We start from the raw sequence: 25,274 nt of genomic DNA, 5'->3' as shown, positions 1-25,274 counted from the left end.
GATGAGGTGAAAAGAGCTATGGAGCAAGCTCAAGAGGATGTAATTAATTTAGAAGATTTGGTGAAACAATTAAACCTTGAGCAGAAACAGATATATGACGAAGTCACAGAACAGGTTGAACATGGATTGAGTCATGAGAAGAAAGAATGCTCATGTACATCATTTAAGCCTGTCCGACTGTACGTGAGTGGAGAAGCGGGAACTGGAAAAAGTTTTCTGATTAAAGCAATTGCAACTTATCTGCAGAAAAGGACTGAATCACCGCTGTCTTGTGTTGTTACCGCTCCAACTGGGCTGGCAGCACATAATATTAAAGGGATTACTTTACATCGTTTACTGATGCTGCCAGTGGAGCATGATAACAAATTGCAATACAACAACCTATCTGGAGATGCGTGTTCTGAAGTTTCCAGAGTCCTGAAGAAAATGAAACTTCTTATCATTGATGAAGTAAGCATGGTCTCAAATCTAATGCTTGCTTTTGTGCATTTGAGAATGCAAGAAATTCTTAGAACAGACTATGATGTCTTATTTGGAGGAAAACACATTATTGTTTTTGGAGATCTACTGCAGTTGACTCCAGTGAAAGGTCAACCAGTGTTTAAAATGGTCACGCATGAAGATACCAGGAAGTGCCTAGGAAGCATTGGAAACGTTAATATATGGTGAAATTTCAAACATGCAGAACTACTCCAAAATATGCGGCAGGCAAAGGATGAAGATTATAAAAATATTCTACAAGATTTAAGAATCGGAAAAATAAGTCAGCATGGGAAAGAAGCTTTACATGGACGATTAATTTCAAATTTTTACCCAAATGAAAACATTCTTCCAGAGAATATTTTTAAGAAAATTAACGAGAAGAAATCTGGCATATGTTTGATGCCTACTCTGATAGAATGTTTCATGTTCAACAACAAAATGTTAAAGTTAGAAAATGAAGAGATAGTGAAACTGGAAGCTATAGATAAAATAGAGCATATGGGAGCAACAATTATTTTGTCAGAAAATTTGAAATCAAAATTGGATTCATTAGAGAAGACTATATCTAAAACTGCTGGTTTTGAAAAGACTCTGAATGTGTGTTTAAATTGTCGTATCATTTTGAGAAGGAATTTAAATGTTGAAAGAGGTCTGGTAAATGGAGCAATGGGTCATGTGTTGGTTTTGTGAATTACAAAAATAGAGATGGAATTGAAATTTTAAAAATTAAATTTGATGGCATTGACGAAATAGAACAAATTTGTCGTTGTTCAGCTAGATTTTTGCTTGTGAAAGACTTATATGTTCGCCAAAAACAGTTTCCTGTTTGTTTGGCATATGCAGTGACAATTCATAAATCTCAAGGTTTAAGTGTAGATAGTGCTTTGGTGAACATTGGAAGTTCTGTGTTTAAAGAGGGTATGGCATATGTGGCATTATCACGAGTCAGAACTTTATTAGGATTGTACTTGATTGAGTGTGATGAAACAAAGATTTGTGCTGATCTAGATTGTGTTAAAGAATACAATTGGTTAAGAAGAGAGTATGCTCCACATTTGCCTCAATATCCTCTGTTTGAAAAACGTGTGGTAGGCCGAAAAAGAAGAAATGAGAATAATTGCAGTGAGGTACTAGTAAAAAGACAAAAAGTAGATGAAACTGTAATTGTAAGCAGAAAGAAAAAGGATTCTGTTGAAGATGTTGTTGGATTTCAGTTTGAAAACAGTTCTGGTGTCAACTGCTATGCTAATGTAGTAGTTAATGTTGTTTTTTTTCTTCAAAATTTACAAGAACAGATTGTTGAAAATCGGAATCAAACATTCTGCTGTTTATTGAATTCTGTGTTTGAGAAATGTAGCAGTGATAGAGCAAAAATAGAAAGTGTTTCAGAAATTAGAAATCTTCAAGACATATGTTCTGGTCAAAATCAATTTTCACAGATAATTCAGCAGGATTGTCAGGAATTTTTTATGTTTATGTTTGATGTATTGGAAGATGAAGGAGTAGATATAAAAAATCTTTTTAACCTTTCTTATCAATGGCAGCATGACTGTGATAACTGTACTTTATCAAGTAGTACTAGAATAGACACTGACAGATTTATATATTTGAGTTTACCAGACTGCAAATCAGTGCCTTTTAATAATCTCGTTAAAGCAGCTGATCACAATATGGTGTGTATGCAATGTAAGTCTGCAATGCTGTCCACATTATTTCTACGAAGTTATGGTCACCATGTCATTTTAATGTTCCAACGATGTAGACCTGATAGAGCGAAATTAACAACTTCTATTAAAAATTTTGTGGCTTCTCAATTATCAATTTCAGGAGGAACGTTTGCAACTGTAGCTATTATTTATCATGACGGTCCTTCAACAACATCAGGGCATTACACATGCTATTTAAAAAGTTGTAAAGGTTGGACCCTTTGTAATGACACTCATTTGACTTTAAAACAACGTTTGCCTTTTGACTTAAAAAATTCATATCTAGTGTTTTTACAACCAAAAATTAAGTAAAGGTAATTGGCCTATGAAGACGGGAGCAGTTAATAAAGGTTAGTTTGCTGTTTAAAATTATATTTTGAGTAAAAGTGATCAAGATAATATAAAAAATTGAGTTGTCATATAGGTACTGTAAGTGGATCTCATAGTAAGTGATATCAGTATTATAGGAAATGATGAACATGAGTGAGTCAGAGATAGAATTACGAAAATTTAAATATTGTGAAAATGTTGTTTGAGTCTTTCTTTCAGAACGTTGGAAACACGGTAATTTTAGAGTTTATTTTAAGTAATTTGAAAATATACTGATACATCTGACACTATTTGGCCTTAAGGAATGGTGAAGGAATGAGTAAAGAGTCATGACTGAAAAAAGGAGTATTTGAAAATAATGAAAATATTTCAGATGTTCTTGGAGCTTTTCTTCTAGAAAGTTGATGACATTGATTTTTTAGTGAACAGCAGAGTACTTTCCAACGAGAAAAGGACCTTCATGATATACTATTTGGCCTAAAGGAAAAGTAGGTGAATCAAAGATTAGTGTACATTTGTCATTTGTCAGTATCTAAGGTTTTTTTTAAAACACAATCTTTTAGATTGTGTTTTTTTTCCCCCTGTCATATGATGAGTAATTTGAACTCACTGTTTTAAGTGAAATTCAATATATTCTGACAACAGCAAAAATAAACTATGTAACATATTGTACAAGTTATTCTATACTTTGGATTGTGTAAATTAAATTGTATTCCCATTGTCTGACACTCACTTTCCTTTTTCTATCCTCTTTCATCTCTTTTTACTCACTTATAATGTCTTTCTCTCACTTTTTGTAACCCCCGTTCTTTTACTCCACTTCTTTCACAACCCCTCATTCTCATTTCAACTGTCTGCATCCCCTCTCTCCCTTGCATAACTTTTCAGCTTTCAGTCTCTCTGCTTTACTTCCCTTTTCCGTATTTTCCTCCTTTGCTCTTTTAGTAATTCCTCTTTACTCACTCAGCAGTATTGTCGCACTCTATCACTTTAAATCACCCACTCTCCCTCGCTTATCTTTGTTTGCTCTTTTCTTTTGACCTCTTCTCTCTATTTTTCGTTCACTACCTCTATGTCCTCAGTGCCTCACTCTCCTTGTGTTATGTTCACTTGTGTTTAACTACCTTCTATCATTTCTTTTATAACAACTTCACTGCTCCTCTCTCATCGTTCTTCATCCCATTTCTTTTAGTCTTGCTCCATTACTATCCCTCATTTCCTTTCTTTCAATGTCCTTCTCTTTACTTTCATCACCAAATTATTTTCTCTCAGTACCACTGTTTTAGTCGTCTTCTCCTCTGTTTCCTTTTTTTGCTCCCTTACTCATTTCCTTTGCTTACTCATTGTACTCCACCTCACTCAGTTTTTCTCTTAGTGTGTCTGTCTACTAACTTCCTCACTCCATTTCCCACAATCATTGTATATTATCCTCTCTCCCTTCATCCCTTCACTCTATGACTGTTCTTCACTTACTCTCAGTTATCTTCTATTCCTCATTCTTCTAAATGCATCCTTAATTAGACTCCTTTCCGTCTCAGTCATTATCTTTTTATTTACTACTGTTTCCTGACTTAGTTTTGCTAACTCACATTGTTTTAGTATCTGTCTTACCTACAGTTCATTTCTCTGTTCTTCTCTTCCTCTCTGTCAGTGAATCTATATGCCTTACTCTTACTAATTTGCTCTCCTTCTATTTCTTTTTCTCTCTTTTTGTCCTTTTACCTTACTTTATTTCCCTTTCTATGTCCTTCACTCTTACTTTATTTCTAAATACACTGTTATGCTTTTTTTTTTCATATCCAAATACACTGTTATGCTTTTTAACCTCTTCATTTATATCTTTTAATTTAAAATACATATTTTACTAATTATAACTTATTTTTTCTTCTCTCTTTCACAGATACAAAGTGTAGTAAAAAAATTTAATTAAAGTTACATTTATTATATGGTAAGTATGACTAAAAAACACGTAGTTTGTCATCACCCTTTGCTTTAAGCTCACTAATATTTTCTCAACCAACCTCACTCCTGTTTCTTTACTCTGCTTCCCTCACTTATTCTTATTCTCCATGTTTACTCCATTTTCCCTATTTCCCCTCTCATATTCAACTTCTTTCAGTCCCTATTCTTTACTTCACTTACCCTCTGTTCCCTTCCTTTGCTTCTTCACTCATTCTGTTTTTCATAATTATTTACCTTACTCCTACACACACACTTCATCCCCCTCCCAACACATACACACACCTCTGACATACACCCCACACACACACCACACACACACACACACCCCCCACACACACTCCTCATACTCACACACACATTCCATACACACACATACATTCCACACATATAACCCCCACCCCAACACACCCCCCACACATATCTCACACACCTCACCTCCACCCACACCGAAACACCCCACACACCCACAGACACACCTTACACACCCACACCACGACCTACACTCACTGACTCCCTATAAGTCACACACACTGCATTACTTACCTTTCTTTGCTGTTTCACTCACACCCATTCAGGCATTGTTTCCTTTACTCTCTCTGTCCTTTCTCTTTGTCACTCCCCATGTCTTATCCTAATTCAATTTTTCACCCTCTTTCACCCCTCTTTTCCTACACTCACTGCTCTTTTCTCACCCTCCCTCACCGTTGTACATTTATCCCGGTTCCGTCACTACCCTTCATTCCCCATTTTTTACTGTCCTTTCTTTTTCTTTCAACACCCACTCACATTCTCCCACTATTTCTACTTTAGTCTTCTTCCTCTCTCTGCCCTTCTTTCGCTCCCTTATTCATTTTACTTTTCTCACTTTCACCCTTACACCTTCTCTGTTTTTTACTATGTAATAAACAATCCCTCTGTGTTTCTCCCTCTATCTCTCTTTCTCTTAACATTACTCTCTTTGTGTTCTTCCCTCATGCTAACTCCTTCATTCATTTTTTTTTCTTTTTTTGGGGTGCACGCCCCGGTGCGCGTACCCTGAGGAAAAAAAATTGACAGAGATTCTTTAAAAATATAGGTTTATTTTTATAAATTAAAGGTAGTTCTGAAAAGAACTGTTTTTTTCTTCTTTTTGTTGTTTTATATTTTTTTAATGTTTTTTTGAACATTTTGTACTTTTTTTGGCTTTTCTGAACAGTTTTATATTTTTTGGTATTTTATATGGGGAGAAACAAAAAAAAGGGAATTGAAAATGGCTCAACTGGAGCAAAAAACAAAAAACGGAAAAAATTAGGGTTTTTTGGGGCAATTGTGGTTGTCACCAGCAAAGACGATGAGCTTTACGCTCTTTTCACCATAGGAGATGAGCTTACCACAGTAAATACATGTTACTCTAAAATCTTCAAATCGTTGTTGAATGCAAGGCATCGTCTCCGTTGTTTCTGGTCCCGATGGAGTGGGTTGCTTTCTTTTGGAGGTGGTCCTTGAAGACTGGGGGAGGTTTCTGGCCAGTTCCCTCATCTCTGCACGAGAATAGTTGTTTGGATGCTTGCGGGTCATGTGTCTAATCATGGTATTATTACCAAAGGAATATTTTTTGTTTGGGTTGCCCCTTGAGAGTTCTGAGCCACAGATTAGGCAAGTTACCTTGGCCGCATTGACGTTTTTCTTGCCCTCTGGGTATTGAAAAAAACTCCCATACAATGTGTGGCCTTGGCTGGTATGGGGTATTGTCTTCAGCCAGCCATATTCTCCTCTCCTCCTCTTCCTCTTCCTCCTCCTCCTCTTATTGACCACCAATGTACTGTTGTGGTGGTCCTCTTGGTGGTGGTGGTGGTGGTGGTGGTGCAGATGCTCCAGCTGCTGCTGCTACTGTAGCCATTTTAAAGTACAAAATAATTCTCTTTGTTGTTGAAACAGGTCTTCCTCAGTCAAAGGACAAAGTCAGAATAAGGAAAAAAGGTGGAGTCTTTCATCATTTGGAAAACAGAACTGTTCTTGACCAATGAAAAGTGTTATTTTCAGATCACATGACCCGACGCGCTTACGCTACGCGCCCCGGGGCGCGCCCGTAAGCGCGTCAGGACGTTGCGCGATCGTATGCGCTCGCGTGCTTCCGGGTGCGCTTACGCAGTGCGTCATATGACGCATCACGCGGTTACACGAAACGTCACGATGTTGTTTTCGTTCGCGAGAATAGCGTTAACGGGACGCTCCCCGGGGCGCGCCGTAACATTGTGCTTACCCGTGCGTTCACCGGTACGCGCCCCGGGAGCGCCCCAGGGCAAAAAAAACAACAAAAAAAACATAATTATACGATATAAAATTCGTTATAAAATGTTTTACTTTTTATACCTATAGAGATTTGCTATTAAAAAAACATTGAAATTCACTGAAAAAACCATAGGTTTCACACCAGTTATAGTTAGGAATTAGCATTTAAAAAACCTATTAAATTCACTGAAAAAACCATAGGTTTCACACCAGTTATAGTTAGCTGGAAATTTTACTCGCATAAAACCATTGAAATTCCCACGTTATAGTTAGTTGGACTCACTATAACTTGCGCGCCTGCAATGCACTGCTGATGACATCACATATTACATCACTCATAACATGGTCAGTGACATCACTCATGACATCACTGATGACACCATCCTTGTGACAGAGTGACAGACCTCCTTTCACTGTAATGTAACCCTTGTAGCACATATTCAATAATAGAAACTAAAATGTTCAAAAAGATGGAGATACCCATACCAGTAACAACAACCAATTCAATAATTCCACCATCTATATACACATCCACTTATTCACCAACAGTTCTATATAGTCACTCATACATATACTCACTCATCATATGTAGTGATACACCTATACATCCTGATACACACCGACAGTCATCTAAAAGATACTCTGACACATACTCACACATGCAAATAAACTATTGAACATCCATTTATTTGCATATACAGCTATACACACACTACCACTTTACTTCTAAGGAAACTAACATGTACTTACTCTCTCAAACAATCACTTATAGAAGCACATACTAATTTAAACAGGAACTCTTAAAATCCCTTACTCTCACATATACTCATTATATATACATCAATATTCACATATATAAGATTTAAACTTATGTAGTTACTGATAAAGACACTAGTGAGACAGTCATTCAGTCACTAACACACACATATATACACTCATCCACCCATACAGTACTGCACATATGCTGTCTTCAAAACACATACAAAGAGGGAGTCAGTCATTCATGCATCTATGTGCTAAGTAATACCCCCACCAAACCATACAGACACTCATACTGATACTAAGAAAAACATCTAATAACCCATATACATACACATGTACCTACTTACCAACCCATGCAGCCACTTATACAGAAAGTGAAACAATAATACATATATTTAAATATTTAAACATTACTCACTAATATTTATTTTCCAGAAACACACACATTCACTGGATGGTGTCATCAGTGATGTCATGAGTGATGTCACTGACCATGTCATGAGTGATGTAATATGTGATGTCATCAGCAGTGCATTGCAGGCGCACAAGTTATAGTGAGTCCAACTAACTATAACGTGGGAATTTCAATGTTTTATGCAAGCAAAATTTCCAGCTAACTATAACTGGTGTGAAACCTATGGTTTTTTCAATGAATGTAATAGGTTTTTTAAATGCTAATTCCTAACTATAACTGGTGTGAAACCTATGGTTTTTACAGTGAATATATATATATATATGTGTGTGTGTGTGTGTATGTGTGTATTATCTCCTGGAGCCAGTGATGGCCCTGGGGACCTCCACCCCCCAGGGCCGGCTCCTGCAGTGTCCCAGGGTGCCCACCCTGGGACACTGCTGTTTGCTATGGCAGGGCGGGAGCCGTGCGGCTCCCGCCCTGCCATAGCAAACTCTGGTTTAGGTTTTGAAAGCGAGAGCCGCATTCAAAAATCAAACCAGATTGCTTTTCCACATGGGGAGCTGCATGTCAGCAGCTCCGAATGTGGAAAAGCAATTCCGGCTCCCACAGGATCCGGGGAGCTGGTCCCCAACGAAGAGACCAGGCCCCGGGTGATGGGGTTCCCCAGGGCAGGAAGTGGCCCGGGAGGGGGGCCAAGAGGACCCCTCCCCTTTGAATAAGTTAAAAAAAAAGGCCGGTCCGAGGAATGGGGTCCCTGGGGCCATAATTGACTTGAGGAGGGGGGTACGCGGCCCCTCCAAAAAATAAATAAAAAAGCAATGGCCAGGCCCCGGGGGATAGGGGCCCAAAAAGAAATAAATAAAAAATAAAAAAGGCCAGCCCAGGGGGATGAGATTCCCTGGGCTATTAGAGGCCTCAGGAGGGGGCCACGCAGCCCCCTCCCATTAATAAAATAAATAAATGTGGCCATGCCCTGGGGGATGGGGTCCCCAGGGCCGGATTGGCCACGGGAGGTGGGCCAACACGGCCCACTTCCCATTCTGATTTTTTTTTTAAAGGGGGTCAGGCCCTGGGGGATGGGGTCACCAGGGCCCAAAAAAAGCAAAAAGAAGGGGGGCAACACAGCCACCCTTTAAAAAACAAAAAAGAAATAGAAAAAAAGGCCTACATCGTGCCGGAGGCCCCACCCCCTCCCAGCAACACTCTGCAAACGCACCCTGTGGCGCATTTTAAGTTGGGGAATTAATTCCCCTTCAATACTGGGGGTCCCTGGTGGCAAACTAGCCCATCAGGTACTTCCAGTATGCGCCGCAGGGCTGTGTTGCAGAGAGGTGGGCCGAGGTCACGCCCCTTTTTACACCTCTCTGCAATGCAGCTCTGTGGCATTAACTGGAGGTACCTGGTGGGCTAGTTTGATGCCAGAGACCCTCAGGATTCAAGGGGACTTAATCCCCCAACTTAAAACACACCACAGGGCACGTTTGCACAGTGGTGAAGGGAGGGGATGGGTACTGAGGTGAGATGTGTGCAAACACACCCTGTGGCACGTTTTAAGTTGAGAAATTAATTTCCTTTCAATCATGAGGGCCCCTGGGGGCCAACTAGCCCACAAGGTGCTTCCAGTAAGTGCCACTGCACTGCATTGCAGACAGGTGGTCCAGGTCACGCCCCTTCTTACACCTCTCTGCAGTGCAGCTCTGTGGCACTTACTGGAGGTATCTGGTGGGCTAGTTGAACCCAAGGGCCACCCAGAGAGTCATCTTGGGACCATACCAATCAGAGGTGGTGGCGATCTCGAAGGGGGTGCCACAGGGCTCTTGTTTGAGCCCTACATTATTTAATATCTATGTGGCACCCCTAGCTAACATCATGAGATCCCACGGGTTCATTCCAGTATCATACGCGGATGATACCCAACTCCTCTTCCCTTTTAAAATCATGACTCCTGAGGTGCGTGACTCCTTCGCCCGGGGGATGAAGGAGGTGGCACGGTGGATGGCAGCTAACTTCCTGCAGTGCAACGTCTCCAAGACCGAGGTTATGCTCTTTGGAGAGGCCAAACGCTTATGGACTCCGGACTGGTGGCCTCAAGATCTTGGCCCCGTCCCTGAGCCCAAAATGGTGGTAAAAGACCTGGGAGTGAAACTGGACCATGAGCTTACCCTAACACAACAAATTAATCAAGTGGTAGGCTCATGTTTCCACGTTATTGGGCTTCTCAGGAGAGTATTCCCTCTGTTACCGGATACCACCAGGAGAACGTTGGTCCAGTCACTAGTGTTAAGCAGGCTGTACTATTGCAACGGGTTGATGTTAGCTGCCAATGAGAGTGTCTTTGCTAGATTGCAGGTTGTGCAAAACACTGCTGCACGACTGGTTCTAAATGTCCCGCCTCGTACTCCCTCAAAACCGTTGCTGGCCAAACTCCACTGGCTTCCAGTAAAGCAGAGGGTGATGTTTAAGATCTGCTGTGTCATCCACAAATGCCTCATTGGAAAGGGTCCTGTTTACCTCACTGAAAAATTCATCCCTTATGTTCCATCTAGATCTCTGAGATCGGGAGATCAGGAATTGCTATGTGTTCCCAGGGCCTTGAAGGCAAGAAAGGGGGTGAAGAGCCTTATCAGTAGCTGGCCCCAAGCTGTGGAACCAACTCCCGAAGGAAATTAGAGTATGCAGGGAACATTTCCCTTTTAGGAAAAAACTCAAAACCTTCCTTTTTAATTATTAGTTGGTCTTAGGGCTATTTACTAAATCATGACTAGCTTCCTGTTCTTTAGTTGCTGCCAAAGGCGCGGAGATACTCCCTTGGGAGTCGATTCACAGCGCCATACAAACATGCAAATAAATAAATAAATAAAGGGACCCTCAGGATTCAAGGGGACTTTATCCCACAACTTAAAACGCACCACGGGGCGTCGGTGCACACTTATGAAGGGAGTTTGCGGAGCCTGAGGAGACATGTGTGCAAACACGCTCTGTGGTGCCTTTTAAGTTGGGGAATTAATTTCCTTTCAATCCTGAGGGCTCCTAGGGGCCAACCAGCCCACCAGGTGCTTCCAATAAGCGCCACTGCACTGCATTGCAGACAAGTGGTCCAGGTCACACCCCTTTTTACACCTCTCTGCAATGCAGCTCTGTGGCGCTTACTAGAGGTACCTGGTGGGCTAGATGGACCCCAGGGACCCTCAGGATTCAAGGGGACTTAATGCCCCAACTTACAACGTGCCAGGGGGCGTGTTTGCAGAGTGGTGGAGAAAGGATGCATGGTCTCTGTCTACTTCTCACCAATCCCACTACGTGGAGCTTACTGGAGGTAAAAGGTAGGCTAGTCGGCCCCTAAAGTCCTCCAGCAGTGAAGGGGACTTCAATCCCCATCCAAGAGCGTGCAAGGAAGAGCGTTTTTAGAGTGGTTGGCAAAGTGGGCATGGCCTGGTATGAGTACTTACCAATACTGCTGTGTGGGTCTGACTGGAGGTAAAAGTTTGGGAAGTTGGCCCCCAAGGATGTCCTTGGGGGCCAACTACCCCTCTTGTTACCTCCAGTAAGTCCCACACTCTGGGATTTCTAAGACGTCTTCGGAGACCATGGCCCTCTTTCTCTACCATTCTGCAAACGTGCCTCATGGAAGACTATGGGATGGGGGATGAAGTCCAATTTAGTCCTGATGGAGTTTGGGAGCCAAAAATCCCTCCGGTAAGTTTTACGCAGCGGAATTCCTGAGCGTTAGTTGGACACCCAGCACCATTTCTCCACCAAACGTGACTACCAGTTAAAGTAGCATATTTCTGCTCCTCTGACTTAGAGATAGTTTTAATCCCCCTGCCCTATTATGTACTAGGGTCTTACAGAGGAGGTCATGCTATTCACAGGGGTACCCCAACGCATAGTGTTCCCTAGTGTTTGTAGGTGTTTTCACTGTATTCTAAGTGTCTTTTAGCATAGCACTGGCTCTAGGCCTGATTAGTCAGAGTCAGTTAACACGAGTACCCGTCTGAAAAAGTTGTGAGCACAGGATGATTTTGCAACAAGGCCTCTTTCTGCTCCTCTGTTGTTACTTTCTGCGCATGTCTTGCTTCTTCCTGCACTTTTCTTCGTCTTTGTGGACTTCTGTTGCTTCTTTCTGCATTTCTTTTGCTTCTTTCTGAGCGTTTTTCTGCTTTCTTCACAGGCCCTACCTCTGTAGCCATAGTTAGAAACTAGCATTTAAAAAACCTTAGAAATTCACTTAAAAAAACATAGGTTTCAGGCACGTTATAGTTAGAAATCAGCATTTAAAAAACCTTTGAAATTTACTGACAAAACCATAGGTTTCAGGTATGGTATAGTTAGAAATTAGCATTCAAAAAACCTTAGAAATTCACTGAAAAAACCATAGGTTTTAGGGAAAGTTATAGATAGTTAGACATTTTACTCGTACAAAACCAGAGAAATTCCCCTGTTATAGTTAGTTCAGCTAACTATAACTCATGCCCCCACAATGCACTGCTGATGACATCACATATTACATCACTCATGACATGGTCAGTGACATCACTGATGACATCTCAAATGACATCACTCATGACATCACCCATGTGATAATGTGATGCATCTTCTCACACCCTAATATAACCTTTGATACACACACTCTACATTACATACTGCCATTCTCAAAACCATAGACACTCCAACACCAATAACTACATGCCCTCTCACTGATTCTAAGGTTTACACACACATCTACCCACTCATCCGTACAGTCACTCATACTTATGGTCACTCAGTACAGGACTATCATATGCACTCATACACCTAAATAGATACTCACACATCTCCACACATCCATAGAGGTATTCACACACCTAGTCAGTCATAGAAATAATTAATCACACAGCCATTTACTCAACTATACAGTTATACATACGACAGCTCGCTTACTCATACAATCACTAATACAAGCACACCCTCGTCCATACAGCCACTCTCACAATCACACATTCTCACTTATAGCCATTGATATACTCCAACACACATATATACTGCCTTTCACATATGTAGTTACTCACACATGTACCACTGAAATATACATTCACTCACTAACACACCCATACACACACTCACCCACCCATACAGTCCATCACAGATGCACTCTTGAAACAATGCACCCAGTGAATCACTCACTCACACATCTATGCACAGTCACACACACCCCACCCACACAAATACTCAGGCATCCATATAGACACTCAGACAACCAATCAATAACCCATATAGACACTCATGTAGCTATTTACAAACCAATGCAGCCGCTTACACACCAACAGAAAGACAGATTTAGACATTCACACAGTTTAGCCACTAACCCATGCATTCAGTAAGATACGTTTAATCACTCACTGATAGTGTCAGTCACGCACCTACAAATTCATCAATTTAGATACTTATACACCTATTCATTCTTCAATATGCCTTTCCCTATATATATTAAACATATTTAAACTTTACAGAAACACCCAGTCACTAATGAGATTTCAAATTACATCATTGGTGAAATCACTAATTACATCATCCAGTGATTGTGAGTAGTTTCTAAAGGTTTCTAATTGTTAACGATATATAGTAACATACTTCAAATGTTAAATTAGTAAGCTTTGTGTACTACTAATGAGTGATACTATTTGTAACACATATTAATGAGTGGCTTTGTGACTGTGTATATCTAAGTGTAAGCCAGTGTCTAAGTGGCTCTATTGGCGTGTGAATGGTGTTATGGGTGAGTGAGTGAGTGGCTGTATTGGTGTGTGAGTGTGTGTTTCAGTGGCTGCATGGGTAAGTGTGTGACTGTGTGTATGCCTGTTTAGGTGAGTGAGTGGGTGTGTGAAAGGCTGTATATAGTTGAGTGATGGGTGTGTGAGTAGCTGTATGAGTGTGTGCATGGATGCATAAGTGTTGTGTCTGTGAGTGAGTGACTGTGTGAATGACTGTTTAGGTGAATGATTAAATGTGAGAGTGGATGTATAGGTGAGTGTGTGCTTGTGTTAGTGACTATATAGGTGAGTGAGTATGTGTTAGTCTATGTAAAAGTGAGTAGGTGAATGAGTAACTGTATGGGTGAGTGAGTGACTGTGTGAGTGACTTACTCAATGTGTGATTGGCTCTATGGGTGAGTTAGTTGATGCATAAGTGGATGTATGGGTGAGTTAGTATTCTATGAGCGAGTGGGTGTGTGAGTGGCTCTATGGATAAGTGAGTGTATGTTAGGGTGCTTGTGTGCGTGTGTGTATGGGTATGTGAGTGATTGTGTAGGATTGGGAGTAGGTGTATGGGGTGTTCTAAGTGTGAGTGGGTGTGGGAATGGTTCTGTGGATGATGTCATCAGTGATATTATTTAAAATGTCATCAGTGATGTCACTGACCATGTCATGAGTTATGTAATATGTGAGGGCAAAAACAATGCATTGTGCAGGAGTAAGTTATAGTTAGCTCAGTTTACTATAACTGCTGAATTTCAATGGTTTTGTACGAGTGATTTGTGAGCCTAACTATAACATCCCTTTAAACTTTGCTTTTTTCAGTGAATTTATATGATTTATTTACTGCTATTTCCTTTCTTTAATGTCCCTATAAGCTTTGGTTTTTGTAGGAATGTCTAAGGTTTTTTAAATTCTATTTCCTAACTATAACATAACCTTTGTTTTGTTTCAGTGAATTTCTATGTTTGTTTAACATAATTTCCTAACTGTAACCTGTAAACACAGAGAATATGTGTGTGAGTTGCTGTAATGGTCATTGAGTGGATGTATGAGTGGCTGCATGGGTCTGTGAGCAGATGTGTGAGTAGCTGTATGGGTCTCTGAGTGGGTGTTAGAGTGTGTGTGTGGGCCTGTGAGTGGGTGTGGGAGTGCCTGTAAGGGTCTGTGACTGGGTTTGTGAATGGTTCTATGGGTCAGTGAGTGGGCGTGTGAGTGGCCATGTGGGTCTGTGAAATGGTGTGTGAGTGCCTGTTTGTGTCTATGAGTGGGTGTGTAATTAGAACTATGGATTTGGACATTTACATACTTAGGGTATTTAAAAGGGAGAACCATGGATTCTGCTCTCACCAGGAGATAACATGATAGAAATCACAGTCACTATGGATCAGATTGCTCTCCATTAAATCAATAATGCATTCACCTCCATTAAGGATTTCAGATTGTTTTTCAACGTGCAATACAGGAGAAAACACATTTGGTTTGCCTTCGCCAAGCCCAAGAAGTTATGAATGTTTGTGCTTTACTGAAGTGGAGATTCAACTGGGGCCCTTGCTATGTTTTTATTTGTAAGTGCTTTCCGTTGAGGTTTAATTTTTGTGAAATATGCACAGGGCCAGACTGGAACCTCATTTGTTACCTGAAGAGTCCCCAGTTTTGCCAAAAATGTCTATCCAAATGGATGGATGGTTAATAAGTAAGTGCTACCTCAGTGGGTAAATGTCTCAAGTATATTCTGGACTACAGCTTCATAAAGGACCATGGGTAATGTCTCCAGTGACCCTGTGTGCATATATTTTTGATAATGTGATTGTTCCTCAAGTGTCATCATCCATGAATCTGTGATAATGGGAATCCTCCCAAGAGAAGATGATAAGACTAATAAGAGGTGAAGCTCAACCAAACAGCGGTACTTCCTCTTGAATAAATGAAGTAAGTGCTTCTTTATTTGGTGGAAATGTCCTTGTATGCATCAACAACGCGTCACCAAAATTGGCTGAAATGTGCTTGAGGGCCGTATGTTAAGCTGTCTACCATTGTGGGAAAAGGTGGGAAGACCTTTAAATACTGCTAAGTAAAACAGGGTTGGGGGCCATACGGCCCAGCTCCCCAGGCCGATTTTAGCTCCATGGACCCTGTCTCCCTGGGTACATGTTGGGGACTGCGGAGGAAGCCTCAAGGTCCCTCCCTGTGGGAGCCTGCATTGCTCTTACTAACAGGGATCTGTTGGAAATGCAGCTCCCTGCATGCAAGAGCAATACTTTAATCTCTTTACCTGCCCGCATGAAAGCAGGTAGGGAAACAGATGAAAACTACGCTTCCAGCAAGCGGGAGCAGTTTAACCCCTCCCGCTTGCAGGAAGCAGAGTGTTTGGTCTTGCTCGGCGGGAGCTGCCAGCAAAAGCAAACAGCTATCTCCTGAATGTGGGCACCGCAGGAGATAGCAGGAGTCACCCTGGGGGGTGATGATCCCCAGGACCATATTTGGCTCAAGGAGGGGGCTCCCTAAATACCCTAGGAAGGGGCTTCATGTGGCTCCCCCTCCTTTTTTAAAAAGTGGTGGGGAGGTGGTGGTCCCCGGTGCCTAGGGGGTCTGAGCAGCCCTCCAAATGTATATGTAGTCCCGGGAGGTGGTGGTCCTCTGGGCATAAAATGCTCTTGGAAGGGGACAATGCACATCCCCCTCCAATATTTTTATAAAGTATGCATGCCCCCGGGACATGGCCCACCCATGGGCTTCATAAAAAACAAGTGCAGGCTACTGCTCTTGTTGTTTTTTTTGCTGCGGATGTCACAATTCTGTGGCAAAAATGTTTTTTAAAAAGTGCTTTTTTGCCCTGGTGGAGTCCGAAGGGGACCCAAAGGTTGGGATTAAGGGTACTCATACCCTGACCCCTTTTCATATTTTGGGGGGTTATTTTTGGACTTGGTTGAAGCGGAGTCTCAGAATGGCTGCTAAAATTTCCTGGTTGAAGTGTTGGCAGCCAATCAGATATCACCACAGAGACTGTCCGATCCTTGGGGGATCTGCGCCTCTAGATATACAAATTAGATTTTCTTTTAATATTTGAAAAAATACAGAACGCATTTACAGCAGATAACAAAAAGCACTATTTCTGTAGCAAGAGCTAGCTTTCTACAAAATTTGGTGTAATTCCGTACAGCAGTTTTGGCTGTGGTCATGTCTAAAATTCTACGGAAATTAACATGGGAAATGCACTTTTTTGCCCCCCCCTCTCATTTTTCTCACCCCCCTCTTAATGGCTCACCGAAAAAACTTTACATGCACAACTAAAGTTGCTGGCACACTTTTTTGGCAAATGCTTGTGAAGATTCCTCAAACTGCGCCAAAGACATAGGCAAGTCAAAAAATGCTTTTGCTATGGAAACATGGTCCTAACTACAATGACTATTGGTGACTGCCAGTAGGCAATAAATATATACATATAAAAATTATTATAAATCACTTCATCAATGTCAAATAGGACGTTAAATATTACTACACTGTTGTCATGGATACCATCACTGGAGGTAGTTAATGACTGTGTCCTCAGGTTCTGTGTCTCTCAGAGTAGAGATTGGCCTCATACAATCTTTGATTGGATTGTGAAAGGTTCCTGAGAACAGAACTAATGTTGGCAGTGACTGAGGGGTACCAGTCGTGTTGCTCTTTTTAATATGTTGTACTTCCATGTAACTTTTTTCCCCTAATTTATTTTACAATTGCAGCCAGCTAAACTAAAACTAAAGGATCACTGTAGCAAAGCAGAATAAATGATGTAGGTAACAACTCCTCAGACATGCCCTTTCCTCTAGATCTTTCCAAAAATATCCTCAAATATTGCAAGCACTGAGTACTAACTTCAAACCCTGTATATCAAATCAATGATAAACATCACAGTCTCAAACTGGACACTACTAAAAACAGATTGACTCTTTTACACTAGTGACAAACCCTATTGACATGCACTCTTTGCTGTTGCTTCTTTTGTCTTGTAAAATATAAAAAATTCCCTACAGACAAAAACTAACCATCACTAGTTGCTAAAACCAGAAATGTGACCTTGAAATAAGCTTGTACAGTAATGGAAATATCATGATCCAGTCTTCTGACATCCATCTTCACCAAAACTCCACTTTGCTTCAAATCCTTATGGTTTAAGGGGCATATTAGCAAGGGCAATATCGCTGCTTTAGCAGGACCTTTTCCTGCTAAAGCGGCGATAATTCTATCGCCCTATCAGCAAGCTGTCGCTAACAGCAATTAGCAACAGCTTTGTGGTGAAAGCGACCGGTTTGGGTGCCGCTTTTCATGTCAGCAATATTTATCACTAATGACATGCAAAGTAGGCGTTCCCGACCAACAGACCTGGTAAACAGCCGCTAACAGGCTTATCGCCTATTAGCAAGGAGGCCCTAGCCCCGGTTAGTGACGTAAAAAGTCACGCTCACCTGGGTCATCACCGGTTTTTTAACACCTGCTATTTTCCTGACTTAACCATACCTAACTTGGGGGGTGGATTATGCTGATATGACCACAGGGTCATATCAGCAAGGTTTTCCCCCTTCCCCATGCAACATTGCTGGTTTTGTCACGATGTTGGCCCTTCCCTCCCGCTATCACTGGAATATTTATCACCATAGCGCTAATTGTTGCTAATACAGCGTCAGTGTGTCGATATATTCAAGCGATAGCTGGCGATAAAAAATTTTGCACTTAGCACGCTCTGCGATATTTATCACAGTTTGTTGCTAATATGGCCCTATGTTCCTTTGACATGCCTAGAGACAACACCAAAAACACTATAAGCATATTCAGTGATGATAATCAAATTTCCATCTTACTTCCTCTAATAGTCTGTGACGCTTGGCTATGAACTTCTCACCCTCAGTATCTGAAACAATACACTTCAACAACAGCCTGAACCCCAGTAGTCAGGGACAACACCCAAAAACATTGACACTTCAAAGGTAAAAGCCACAATCTCCAGAACAGTTATCACCAGAGTGAAATGACACTATATAACTTTAAGAGAGAGTTATTCATGGGGGAAAAGAGGTGTGGGAAAGAGACAGTATAGGACTATAGTTTTCTGTCACAGGAGGTAGATCCCGACAGAAGTACACATAAAGGTCATGTGGGGTTAACTTCTAGGTCTGTGTGGTTCATTAAATGATTAGCATAGCAACATTAATATTATGATTTAGCCCAAAACCGTATAGTCAAAGACTAGTCAATGTTGGGCTTCTGCAGACACCAGGAAATGCCCCAGAAACCTGAAAGATTCAGCACTGTCAGACCACTGCCTCGTGGTGCACGAATTAAGTATCTTTTTAGATAAGGGTTGAGTCTCTGGCATGACAAAAGACAGGGACATTGCACACTAAGAAGGCGAAACCTAAATAAGAAAGACATAAATCCGGTAATTAAACAGGAGCGGTAGCCTTACAACAAGCTAAAAGCTGCCAACTTATTTTTAAAAAGACCCAGAACCAATGTACATGTTCCCTAGAACCAATATACATGGTCTCCTACCTCAGCTGGCTTGACTCAGAATTGAGGGGCATATTTATTATAAAGCTTTTCCTTCATCAACTTGCTTTCTCCTGCCTGCTTGTAGCCTTTTTTCCCTGCTTTGCTTGCCGTTTTCTGTGCGCCTTACCCATTTTCGCAGTCTTCTTTTCCCACTACTGCTGCTCCTGCAGCCCCTCTCCCCTGCGCTTCCTGCTCCCACCTCCCAGCTGCTCTTTCCCTCCATCTTCCCCTATTATTGGCAGTCACTGCACGGGTGTTTGAGTGAGAACTCTGACCTTTTGGCAAGAAACCTGCTCTCTCCCCTCTGCAGCTCTGCTGGTATGCCGCTGCCCGGTGTGGGCAGGGTTCGAGTCGGTTCTCTGCCTGCCTCTGGTATTTTTGGTTTTATATTGCTGCCTATATTTGTTGCCTTTTTGACTTGCTTGCATGATTTTTATTTCTGCATTGTAGCCTTTTTGCATTTCTCGACTTGCTTTCTCCTCCCTGTTTGATTTTTAGTTTTGTACTGTAGTCTTTTCCCCTACTTTATTTGCTGTTTGCTGTACACCTTGCCCGGTTTTGCTGCCCTCTGTTCCCATCGCTGCTGCCCCCACAGCCACTGCTTCCCCTTCCCTCCTCCCTGCTGAACTTTCCTTCCCCATCCCTAATTTATGATGGTTGCTGCATGGGTGTCTGAGCAAGACCTCTGACCTTCTGGCCGGAGACCTGTTCTCTCCCCACTGTAGCTTCACTGGTGTGTCGCTTCCGCTGCGCGGTATGGGAAGGGTCTGAGTCCGCTCTCTGCTTGCCTCTGGCATTTTTGGTTCTGTATTGTTGCCTAGATTTGTTACCTTTATCGATTTGCTTGCTTGATTTTTATTTCTGTATTGTAGCCTTTTTTCCGTCCATCCACTTGCTTTCTCCAGCCTGCTTCATTTTTAGTTTTGTACTGGAGCCTTTTTCCCCTGCTTTACCTGCCTTTTTCTGTGCACTTTGCCCTTTTTTGCCACCCTCTTTTCCCGCTGCTGCTGCCCCTGCGGCCCCTCCTCCCTATTAATACAGCCACTGATGCGCCGCTGGTGCACCAAAGGCAACCCCGTCTGCGCCCGTCCGTGGACCGACCGTGACCAGCACCAGGAACCCTGGCCCTCTGGCCCACCAGCGCTACAGCCCCTCAGCCCTCCACAAACCCAACGTTGGCAAGAAAAGCAAAAGCAAGCACACCTCATCTCTTGACACACACGGACCCTTCACCTGCCGTCACTGCTGCCATTCCCTCCCCTTCGCGAGACCCCGGACCCTCCGTCTCCCACCAGCAACAACTACATTGTGTTGTGTGGCGTTTTGGGCTCCGATTGCATTTTCTCGATTCATGCCCTTATTTAGGTACAATTCTTGTCACCCTTATATAGGCATAAGAAATCAAGCCCTTATTTAGGCATAGCCCATGCTACCCAAATACAGGCATGGCTACTTCCATCCGCTCAGCAAACGTCACAACGATTTCTTGGAAAAACAGCTTAAGCGTTAGGGACTTCCCCTTGCTTGAATATTGATTTCTCCAAGAACTCAGTTACTTTACAATGAACAACTATTCCCCAGGGGTTCATTCATGATGTTCATATGTCCGACGTTATGTCAACTATGGCATTCCTAAACACCTTCAAGGTGTAAATATACCTTCACTTGCTATAGCAAGATACGGTCGTTCAGAGCAGTTCGAAGACCTACTTGCCCATGCAGCTCGCTACAGCAAGTGCCGAAGGAAGCAGACTCTCCAGTTGACGCACTGATCAGGAAGCTGCCCTTCTCTGCCGAGAATCCAGCTCCAGTGTTGCCGGCTCCCCTTGCGGGGTGTTGGGAAATTGAGTCCCGAGACAGAGATATCAGACCTCCTTCATTCTGATAAGGTATGGAGCTGATTAGAACCTAGAGAAACCTTTGGTAGATTCTTGGCAAAACTAAACCTATGCTAAAAGACAAACACCTACTTCTTCCTTCATACTAGACTTAGGTTAGGTACATTGGGGTAGGTGTATTTTAGAAGCACCAGTTGAGTATTTTAGTCTATATTATTTATGTATGTATTTTTATATGGCTTAGAAACCATTCAATGCTCTTACAGTATTATTTCATATTACTGTTTACGCTGTATGCATTATACTTTGCATGCTGCATAACGATTGCAGCAGTTCACCTCTCTTGCATGAGAAAGAAGACTGTTCAATAAACCTTTTATTGAAAACACCCGTCTCACTATTTCTCTGCAACTCTGTAGAAACGAAACATTCACATTTGACAGAGTAAAATAGTTATCTATTGTTTCCACGATTCTGAGAGATATATTCTTATTCTTGGGAAACAAAGATGTCATGTTTATCAAGCTAATAAACAAGAAAAGAGAGTTTGCAATATCAAAAATCAAAAAGCCACATAGATGGAGCAAAACAACTAGTGGAACTCACACCCTGTTTGGGTGGAGAAGAAAGCCCTCACAGCACCTCCCCAGACAACGCCTTCCTCATAGAAACCTGGACAAACGCCACCTCCGGGCCAGACATCACAATCGCCATCTCCGAAGAATACAAGCTCACCCATAACTGTCGGCCCAATCACCTCGGGGGAGGCATCGCCCACAAGGCCAAACTTCATCTGAGGACCTACACTGACGGGCCCAGGGACCTGATGGAACACCCCCATTTCAAGAAACAGACCAACCCATCTTCCACCCTCCGAGGCACTCTCATCTACAGACCCCCCGGACCGGCACTCCATTTGCCAACTCCATCACCAACATCATCAAGGCACATTCCAATCCTCCACCGCCATCACGCTGCTAGGAGATCTCAACGTCCACCTCGACAACCGCCAGGACCCCAACTCCGCCTCACCCCGGACAACCTCTACATCATAGGACTCAAGCAGATTGTACCGGATCCAATGCACTCTGCTGGGCACATCCTCAATCCTGTTTTCACAGAAGGGAACTCCATCATCTTCAGCCACAGCTACGAACTCCCATGGATGGACCACCACTGTGTTCACTTCACCTTCAAATCCAACATCCCCCGCAATCGTCCGCACCAGCTGCAGCACAGGAATTGGAACAAGATCCCCGATGACCAGCTCGCTGCCGCCCTCAGTAGCTCCGCTCCCACCCCCACAGACGATGAGCCCACCAACGCCGCCCACACTCTACACAACTGGATCACCAACTGCACTAACACCATCGCCATCCTCAAGAAAGCCTCCACACCTCACGCCAAGAAAGCCAGCTGGTTCTCCTCTGAACTCCGAGACACTAGATGCACCTGTAGATGACTCGAAAAACTATGGAGGATCTCCAAAATCCTGACAGTGCTAGACAAATTCAAAACAGCCACCGCTGCCCACCACAAACTCATCAGACTCTCCAGGAATAAAGCACTTCAGGACAGAATCTCCACCAATGCATACAACAGCAAGGAACTCTTCAGCATCATCAAAGAGTTCGCCCAACCCAACAGCGAGTCTACAGACATCACACCCTACCGGGACCTCCGCGAAAGACTCCACGCTTTCTTCCATCACAAAATCAAGACCATCTGTGACATCTTCGATGACAATGCACCGTATAAGGAACCCCCTCCAACTACTCCCAGCACTACGCAGCTTACACTAGATAGCTGGACCGCCCCCAGAATAGAAGGCACTCTGAAGATGATGAAGACTACTCACTCCAGGGCTCCCACAGACCCCTGCCCCCACCACACCTACCGCAGAGCCAAAGACATTGTCGCCCCCGAGCTTCAACATATCATCATCCGCTCCTTCGAGACCGCCTCCTTTCCCGACGACTAGAAACACACAGGGATCAACACTGTCCTGAAAAACCCTGCAGCGGACCCCACCGACCTCAATTTCAGGCCGATATCCCTACTTCTTAAGTCTTGGAAAAAGCTGTCAACAAGCAACTCGCCACCTTCATAGAAGAAAACAACATCCTCGACTCCTCCCAATCAGGCTTCAGGAAGAACCACAGCACTGAAACCAAACTTCTCGTGACAATAGATGACATCTGCTCCCTCCTTCACAGAGGAGAAACTGATGCCCTCATCCTCCTAGACAGCTCTGCAGCCTTCAACACTGTCTCACACCGCACCCTAGACCACAGACTCCCCAACATGGAAATCTAGAACAAGTTCCTCGACTGGATTCTCTTTTTCATCTCGGCAGACATGAGTCAGACTACCTCCATTTCTCTCAAAACCCACTCTAACCACCTGCGGAGTTCCACAAGGATCCTCCATCAGCCAACCCTGTTCAACATCTAAATATCCCCGCTCGCATCATTCATCAGAGCCCATGGACTGAACATCACATCGTACGCAGACAGCACCCAACTCATCCTCTCCCTAACCAATGAACCCAACATCACAAAACGCAACATTCAAGCTGGAATGGAAGCAGTCGCCAGATGGATGAAGAACAGCTGCCTACAACTCAACACAGACAAAACCGAGTTGCTCATCAGAGGCCCACACCCCGATGCCTGGAACGACAACTGGTGGCCCCCCGCCCTCAGGGACCCCCCCACACCCCCACGGACCACGCATGCAACCTTGGCATCATCCTGGACTCCAAACTCAAAATGGACCATCAGATCAACACCATCACCTCCTCCTGCTTCCACACCCTCCACCTACTCCGAAAGACCTTCAACTGGATCCCCCCAAACACAGGAAAACCGTCACACATGCCCTCATCAGTAGCAAACTGGACTACGGCAACGCACTCAGCAAGAACTTCACCAGCAAACTCCAGAATGTCCAGAACACCGCTGCCAGACAAGTCCTCAACCTACCGCACCACTGCCACATTAGCCAACACCTACGGACCCTACACTGGCTCCCCGTAGAGAAAAGAATCACCTTCAAGCTTCTCACCCACGCACACAAGGCCCTCCACATAACCGGACCTGCCAACCTGAACCACCACCTCTCATTCCACTCTCCCCAGCGCCCTCTCTGCTTGGCCCAGCTCTCCCCATGATGGTACCTCAGATCAAGAAAACCAGAGGAGGAGGACGCTCCTTCTCCCTCCTTACGGCGAAGGCATGGAACTCCCTCCCTCTCAACCTCCGACAGACGACATCGCTCCCTGAGTTCCTAAAGGACTTCAAGACCAGGCTTTTTGATGGAACTCAGTGACCCTCCAGGATCTGCATAACCCCTCCGCTCTTCCTCCCCATCCCTCAGCACCTTGAGACCCTTCCGGGTGAGTAACCTGCGCTTTATAAACCCTTGATTGATTGATTGAGTGACGGAGTGCAGTGTTAGCCTTCCTAGCTTAACGCCACACTCTGCCACTTCTGAAACGCAGGGCTGCACCATATTTACACCAATATGGTGGAGCCTTCCGGGTCCCTCTGTGCTGGGTCTAAATTTACCAGCCTAGCACCAACACAGACACCCTTGCACCATATAGCTAGGGTGTCTGCGTTGAGGGGAAGGTTGTTTATGTGCAGGAAGGTCTCCCTTCCTGCACATAAACAATCTTTAAATAGTTTTATAACTTCTATGTGTGCTTCTTAATGCAGCACACAAAAATTGCAAAACATATTTAAAAAAAATATATATTGTTTATGTGCAGGAAGAGACACCTTCCTGCTCATACACAATCAATGGTGTTTTGCTGTTTCTATACGTGCTGCACAACACAGCACACATGGAAACAGCAAGAACAAGGAGAAATTAAAATGTTCTCCTCGTTTCGCCAGGTAAAAACCAGGTTTTCCCTGGTCTTAATTTTGGCGCTGCCTCCTATTTACACCTCTCCTTTAAAATAGGGGGCAGCATCAAAATCAATAGATGTTGCGGTAGAACGCCCAGCACAAAACCCATTGCCCGCCCCTTTCACACTAAGTGTAGCATGAAAGGCGGCCTTATTTACAAGGCAGCGTTAAGCCGCATTGAGTGGCCTAACGCTGCCTTGTAAATAAGGCGAAGCCCCTATTGCTACTACAACCTCCTGAAAAGTGACATTGTGGTGGTAATAGGGGCTTGTAAATATGCCACTTGGTTCAGCCATCCGCCTTACCGTAATCAGATGTCATAGTGC

Source organism: Lissotriton helveticus, chromosome 2_2 (genome assembly GCF_964261635.1).
Source record: "Lissotriton helveticus chromosome 2_2, aLisHel1.1, whole genome shotgun sequence".
Lineage (NCBI taxonomy): Eukaryota > Metazoa > Chordata > Amphibia > Caudata > Salamandridae > Lissotriton > Lissotriton helveticus.
Note: the sequence above shows the minus strand (reverse complement) of the source record.